The 8,035-nt window shown below is 40.5% G+C and overlaps 1 pseudogene; it reads left to right on the plus strand.

The window, feature by feature from the left end:
• The first annotated feature begins 556 nt into the window (after positions 1–556).
• On the plus strand, positions 557–1,008 carry LOC103275439 (annotated as a pseudogene).
• The last annotated feature ends 7,027 nt before the right edge of the window (positions 1,009–8,035 follow it).

Consider the following 8,035-nt stretch of genomic DNA (forward strand, 5'->3'; position numbering starts at 1 on the left):
GTAAACCCTGGGCCTGGGTATAATGGGGCAGGGATCCACCTTCTTGTTCCCTGGTCATAGGACATGTTTTCTGCTCATAGGTCCCTATGCAACATTTCATTCTGAGAAACTGGATTTGCCAGCCTCTTTCTTCAGCCTCTCAGTTGCCTTGGTTCTTGGGGTGGATTTGTGATGACTTACTCACCATGGAACCTCCTTGTGGGAGGTGGACTGTTTCATCCAATCGAGACTACCCTAGTACGTGCCCTTTTGGTTTTCCAACATCTAAGCACACCCTTCTTTCCACACTAAGAGTTATGAAAACAATGCTCTCACTTGTTGTAACAGTGGAAAATAAATTCATCCTCTGGTTATTGGGACAAAAATTCCTGACCCAGAAGCTTTATTTTTCACTTCATTTCCTTGAAAAGGGATGTGTTGCAATTCTGTTTCTAACACAGGTGATGACTTTTAAAAATGGTGGCCTTCATTGCCTCTGAAAATGAGCTGAAGGATATTTAAAACTGTTAGCTATTAAGACCTATTGAGCAACTCTCCTCCATTTCTCTGTGCCGCCATCATGGTGCACATGAATGTCCTGGCTGATGCTCTCAAGAGCATCAGTAATGCCGAACAGAAAGGCAAATGTCAGGTTCTTATTAGGCCGTGCTCCAAAGTCATCGCCTGGTTTCTAACTATGATATTGAAGCATGGTCACATTGGCGAATTTGAAGTCACTGATGATCACAGAGCTGGGAAAATTGTTGTGACCCTCACAGGCAGGTTAAACAAGTGTGGCACGATCAGTCCCAGATTTGATGTGAAACTCAAAGATCTAGAAAAGTGGCAGAATAATTTGTTCCCATCCCGTCAGTTTGGTTTCATTGTACTGACAACCTCAGCTGGACCATGGACCATGAAACAAGATGGAAACACACAGGAGGAAAAATCCTGGGATTCTTTTTCTATGGATGTAATATATATGTACAGATAAAATGCCCCAATGGAAAAAGGAAAATGAACTATTAAGCAGCATTTTTTTTACTTCAAAATATGGTGGAGGACCTCTGACCTAATTTCCAAGAGAATTTCCTCTTTTTATTTCACCAGGCTTTTTGCTTATAGAATTGGGAGTTCAATGTTGAAGTACTTTTTCTCGCTAGACCATGGGATAACTCAAGGATAAATAAGTTTCTGTGAATATAAGCAATGAAGCCCCAGGCCACGAATAGGCATACGCCAGTTTTTTCAATTTCCCCTACAGTTGACTCCCTTTATGTGCTGACATTCCTCTTTGGCCATTAAAGTGAATCCTGGCTGTGTGCGGTGGCTCAAGCCTGTAATCCCAGCACTTTGGGAGGTCAAGGTGAGAGGATTGCCTGATCCCACAGGTTCAAGATCAACCTGGTTCGAGACCTCATCTCTACAATAAATCAAAAAATTAGCTGGGCTGGGTAGCACACGCCTGTAGTTCTGGCTACTTGGAAGGCTGAGGTGGAAGGATCCCCTGAACCCAGCAGGTTGACGCAGGGGTGGCTGTGAACGTGTCACTGCACTCCAGTCTGGGCGACAGAGTGAGACTCCAACTCAAAAAAAAAAGTAAATCCTAAGAGGAGCAATCATGGTGTTCAAACACAACAAGAGGACAATATCAATGCCTGCCCTTTTGTCCCTCTGTTCCAGGCCAAGGGGTTGGTATCCCCCGGAAACATTGCTAGAATGAGTTATTTTCTTCATACACTATCATTATCATTAAATCATATGAGATTGGACTGGCAGATTGTTTACTTTCTGTACAGTCTGGCAACCTCAAGTTAAACGCCTTTAATTAAAAGTCACATTTCTCTAGACTGTTCAGAGTGTAGACCTGGACACCAGAAAAAGATTTATATATCCCCACTTGTGGGGAATTTATCATCTTGGTTGTCAGGGTTGAAAGACAAAACCAAATGATTTTAACAGGTGTTCAACTGACTTTTTGGGGTTTTAGGAACCTAAATCACTTAGTATATCACCTGCCAATCTCAGGTAGACCTCATTGGTTTTGAAATCTACTTTCCCTAGTTGTCAATACAGAATAATGGTATATTATAGTAATAGTAATAGAATATTTTATAAATATTCAATGATTTACTAACTGGAATGATCATACAACTTTATTAGTGTATCAATTATTTGTATTAACAGCATAAGTTAGTAATTATGTGATTCACATCATTTTATGCATCTTATTTATTTGCATTGCTATATTTTACTTTACACGACTTACATCACTTTAGTGAATGGCTATGGAAAAGTGTTGCTTAAATTTTTTGCTGTTGATGGATAGCTGCTGGGCTTTGAATCTACCATTGCATTTCCTCTTGCCTCTGCCTCCCAAAGTGTTTGTTGGGATCATAGGCGTAAGACTCTGTGCTGTGGTTCACGTCTTTATAAAAATTATACTTTTTTTTTCTGAGCTGGAGTCCCACTCTGTCGCCCAGGCTGGAGTGCAGTGGCACACTCACCGCCACTCCAGCATCGACTTGCTAGGCTTTGGTGATCCTTCTGCCCACCTCAGGCGCCTGCTACCTCACCCAGCTAATTTTTTATTTACTGTAGAGACGTGGTCTCGCCAAGTTGCCTGGGCTGGTTTCCAACCCTTGGGCTCAGACAATCCACTTGCCTTGGCCTCCCAAAGTGCTGGGATTATAGGCTGAGCCACCGATCCCTGCCAGATTATACTTTTTAATGGAAATTTTGCAGTGAAGAATTTTGTTGAGGGGCTCTGTGATTTCTAGGTTATGAATGGAAAAAAAAAAATCAGTGTTTTCCTTCTTGCATGCTAGTGATTCAACCATCTGGGCATATCAATTTCTTGACTTATACGTTTTGCACTATGTGTCTTGTGTGTGTGTGTGTGTGTGTGTGTGTATACATTAAAAATTTTTTTTGACTAGTTGGATAATTTTCTGATTCAGTTTTCCTAAACCGGGAAGCTCTTTGTGGTTCTGAGTATTATCTTGGGGTACAACTCCAGTTCTTTCATCTTAGCCTCTGAGGTCACACCCTTTACTCATCGATGGATATTTAGACCTCAGCCCTGGAGGGCAGTTTTTGTTTTTGACCTCTGGAAATGGTTCGTTTCTTCTTTGGGTAGAGATATTTAAAACAAGTTAATTTTGTTTGCCCATGTGTTTATGTTTTTACATTCATGTTTCTATACATGTCAGATCAGTCTATAATGACTCTGTATATCTGGGTAGTACTCTCAAGCATTGATTTCTACCTGTTGAATAATTCAGTGTACATTAAGTTTAGTGTACATTCAATATTGCTCTTATTTTATCTGTTAAGTTCATTCTACTTCTTAAATTATCTGTCTTATCTTGCCTCCCTTGAGTAGTTTATAAACTCCTTGGGGGAAGAGACCTTTTTTGTTCGTTTTGTAGTCTATCTTCAAAAATATCTAAAATAATACATATTCGATGAATCTTTTTTAAAAAATCACTTTTAAAATGTGTAATTTAAAACAGCTTGTGAGGCAACAGGCTCCATGGGAAGTTTTAAAAATACATATTAACTGTTGAAATAATTATATCTCTCAGCAAAACACAGTTCAGACTTTGAAATGGAGGTGATACACTTTTCTTTACAGTTTGTGAGAGCTGATAAAATGTTGAAGAGGGTCTTATTAATGTGAATCTTGCCATTGAGTTTACATGTAAGGTCACTTCTGTGATCTGCTTTCTGTCACCTTAGAGTACTTTTTTCCCCCTCTAGTCATTACTGTGGCTGCCCATTGTGGCAAGTGAAACAGGACTGTCCCTTGTCTTAGTTACACTGTGAACCTCGTCCCTTCTGCCCTGGGCTGCTTTGTCACAGAAGAAACTCTAGAGAGATGACTGTGGTAACCTGTTTAGACATTCTGATGCATGTACAGAATAAGGGAGAAATATTTTCTCCCAGAGAAAAGAACATATTAACACTTAAGACAACACTTGACATATGGAATGTGGGGGAGGAGACAAATCCTCTACTTTTTCAACCCTCAGAAAGACAACCCTGAATCACATTCTACACGGCTTCTCAGAGGGTCTCTGGGAGGCAGTAGGAGCAAGGCCCTGTTGCTCACAGTGATGACCAGTCTGAGAATACACCCGTGGTTTGGCTTTCTTTCCTCAGTTTTACTCTACCAAGCACCTTCCTCTTGATCTTTAGGATTACTGCTCCCTACTCTCACCTTGTCTCAGGAAACCCAGGCTAACACAGGGAAACCAAACTGAACATAGAACATAGAACATAGAACAGTTGGTAAAGAGGCCTAACTTTCCTGAAGGGAAGATTCCTTTTTATCAAACCCTCTCTCTCTCTTTTTTTTTTTTTTTTGAGTTGAAGTCTCACAACTCTGCCGCCCAGGCGGAGTGCAGTGGTACATTCACGGTCACTACAGTGCAGTGGTACATACACAGTCACTCAACCTGCTGGGCTCAGGCAATCCTTCCGTCTCAGCCTTCCAAGTAGCTGGGACTTCAGGTGTGGGCCACCATGCCTGGCTAGTATTTTTTTTTTTTTAATTTTTATTTTTTACTGTAGAGATGAGGTCTTGCCATGTTGCCCAGTTCGGTCCTGAACTTCTGAGCTCAGGCAATCCTTTCACCTCAGCTTTCAAATTGCTGCGATTACAGGCGTGAGTCACTGCACCTGGCTCAATTAACAAATCTTATTTAGAAACATATGTCTGGTTGAGAAAAAATTGGCCAAATTCAAGAGTACACCCTTTAGAATATGAGTCTTAGAGAGATCTCCAGAAGAAAAACTGTAATTCTGATGAAGCAAATTTTAAGTCATAGATGTCAAGAAGCATTGAATTGGTAGGGGAAAGGTGGACTGACAGGGCAAAAAATATGGCAGAACTTTGGACTTCCAAAGCAACTACATGACTTTCTCCCATATTGTGTGCTCTGCATTCTCAACTAAACTCTTCTCTTTTTCTCAACTGAAGGGAATGCATTTTGTCTTTTTCTGGGGTTTGTTTTTGAAAGGGGAGAGAGAGAGAGAGAGAGAGAGAGAGAGAGAGAGAGAGAGAGAGAGAGATTGATTTATTAAGCAAGAGAGGCAGTACACTCCAGAGAATTAGGAGCGAGCTCAAGCTCAAGGGTGACTCTTGAGCCATTTTGGCATTTTTTAAGAGATATGCTGGAACCACATGAAGCCAACTAATAACTGAATCAAGAATCTTTGGTGTCCTGTGTGGGCAGACCAGATGGCTTATAGCTCCTGCAAAATGTTACTTGAATACAACCAGTTTTTGTGTGACTGATAAGCTAGTATGTGACAATAACATACTCAGAAGGTCAAGGGCAAAGAGAATACAATGTTCCCTAGGCACTCTAAGCCTGGCTAGCTGTTTTTCCTGCCCAATCAAACTGCTGACAGCGCATATCTCCATCAGCTGGGGGACTTGGGTCCCTTTCATAGTGGTTCTGATAAGCCCTGCTGGTAGGAGAGAACACTGGTTTGATTTTTAACCACAACTTTTTTTTTTGGAGGGGAGGATATTATCCCAAAGGGAGCTTGAAGAAAGATTTATGAGACAAGGAAGAATATAATCTATCTTTGAATGAACATTTATCAAGTGGAATACTGTATATATTTATATCAAGAAAAGTCAACCTTTTGACTTCTCCCAAGTTTAAATAAATTTTTTATAAATAATAGTACTGAAAATAGCAACTGGGCACAGTGGCTCACACCTGTAATCCCAGTAGGCTGGGGTTCAAGTCCAACCTGAGCAACATCGCAAGACCTCATCTCTACAATAAGTCAAAAAATTAGTTGGGCATGCTGGTGCGTGCCTGTGGTTCCAGCTACTTGGAAGGCTGAAACAGAAGGATCACCTGAGCCCAGCAGGTTGAGGTTGTGGTGGCCGTGAGTATGCTACTCTGACTCCAAAAAAAAAAAAAAATACTTTGGCTGTTTTCCATATAACATTTCTAGTCCTCCACACCACCCTGCAAGGTAAATATCATCATCCTTGTTTTCTAGCTGAAGAAAATGTGCTTCCAAGGACACACAGCTGGTAAATAGCAGTGCTTCAATTCGAGTTATCACCATCACCACCGTCATCATCAAAACTGCTGGCATTTATTTTGTACACACTGATGACCACATCTGGGATGAGTACTTCAATTATGTTTTTTTTAAAAAAAAATTTAACTCCTAGAATACGCCTTGAGTTAGTTATATCATGTCCATTCTAGATGGAGAAAATGAGTTTTGAAGGTTAACTTCACCAAGACCGTGCAATATGTAAGTATCAGCTCTGTGATTTTAACTGAGACAAGAAGGTCTCTAAAGTTCTCGTCCATCCACAAAAGCTCTGAAAACATATTTCTTGTATCCTGCCCTATGCCTGTCTCAACAGACACGTTTCTATCAAGCATGTGACAGGGTAAGTTCCATTTCCCACTGTTGCCCCCAAGGGTCTGACTAATGCTTCTCTCTTTAAGAAGCTGCTAACATCTCTAGTTTAAGCAATGTGCAAAACAACTGAGGCGAATAAAACTCTTTCCTCCGAGGCCTGTCTTATCCACAGTTCATTTTCTGGAATTACATGATGTGGAGACAGCCCTGCAGGGTCCACTGGTGAAACATTGGTGACTTCAGTGAAGCAATGAGAATATTTAATGGAAAATAGGCACATTTTTCTGGTAAATCAGTTCCATTTGTGAGATTTCCACAAACAGTGTCTACGGAGCCATGACAAGCTGGAAAATGACACTGATAGTAGATTCAGATGTCTACCGTCCTATTCTCCTTCCTTCCGACATGGCATGTTTGTTTCTTAGATAGCAGAATTAGATCTCCAGGATTCAAGGAAGGAAAAATAATTTCAAATGTAGGTTGCATAGTAACTTTTTGGGTTTTAGCAAAGCATCTTTGACATTTCTAAATTCAGAACAGAATCTAAGAACAATGCAAAGGAAGGTAGAAACAGTTTCATTTTTATTTCCAGACTTACCGGCAAGGTGTTAGACTATTTGCTTATTTTCTATTTGGATTCCCCAAACACCCAGCCTCTCCTTTTGCACTGCTCTTTAAAATTTCTCACCTAAACAAAAAGCATGACTTTTGTTGAGAGTTTCTTAAAATAAAAGTAAAGCTTATTAGCCAATTCCCAAACAGCAGAACAATACAGCGATGCACATCTATAACACAAAGTTTTCATACACACTTGAATATGTAAACTAATGAAACATGCACGGGTAGAAATGGGAATCTACTGCTAATTACTGTACCATGTTGGAATAGTTTATCTATCTGTATACATTGGGGTTATTGATTTTAAGTATCTCCAATATCATTCCAGGTGCTGAGATGTTTGTGTATTCTATTCTACACAAATGCAAGATCATATTATATGAGAAGATGATACTCAAGGAGAAGGGACAAGGAATTCCTGATTATAATCTTCTGCTAAAGTTGTATGTCTCTTGTATGGTTTATAACTTTCCTGAAAAGGGACACAAATGGGTTATCATTATCATGTCATCTCTGTCAAGAGATCTTTTTCAAAGAGGGACATCTTTCTGGCCTTCAATGGCCTTTGATTTGATGGTGTCACCAGAAAAAAAGATCTCTGCCTATGATATTTATTTATTATTTATTTATTTTTGAGTCAGAGTCTCACTCTGTCACCCAGGCTGGAGTGCAGTGGCATGCTCATGGCCACCGCAGCCTCATCCTCCTGGGTTCAGGCGATCCTTCTGCCTCAGCCTTCCAAGTAACTGGAGCTACAGGCACATGCCACAGCGCCCGGCTATTTTTTCTTTAATTTAGTGTAGAGATGAGGGCTCGCCAAGTTGCCTAGACTGGTCTCAAACCCCTGAGCTCAGTCAATCCTCTTGCTTCTGCCTCCCAAAGTGCTGGGATTATAGGCTTGAGCCTTCGTGCCTAGCTCTACTTATTAATTTTTTACGACTTTTTAAGCAAGTGACATTCAGAGAAAGTGAGAAAAATATGTATCTGTTACAGAGAGTTTGGGTCCCTAGGGATAAACACCAAGAAGCAGCCT

The sequence above is a fragment of the Carlito syrichta genome, unplaced genomic scaffold (assembly GCF_000164805.1).
Source record: "Carlito syrichta isolate Samal-C Ts95f unplaced genomic scaffold, Tarsius_syrichta-2.0.1 Scaffold315466, whole genome shotgun sequence".
NCBI lineage: Eukaryota > Metazoa > Chordata > Mammalia > Primates > Tarsiidae > Carlito > Carlito syrichta.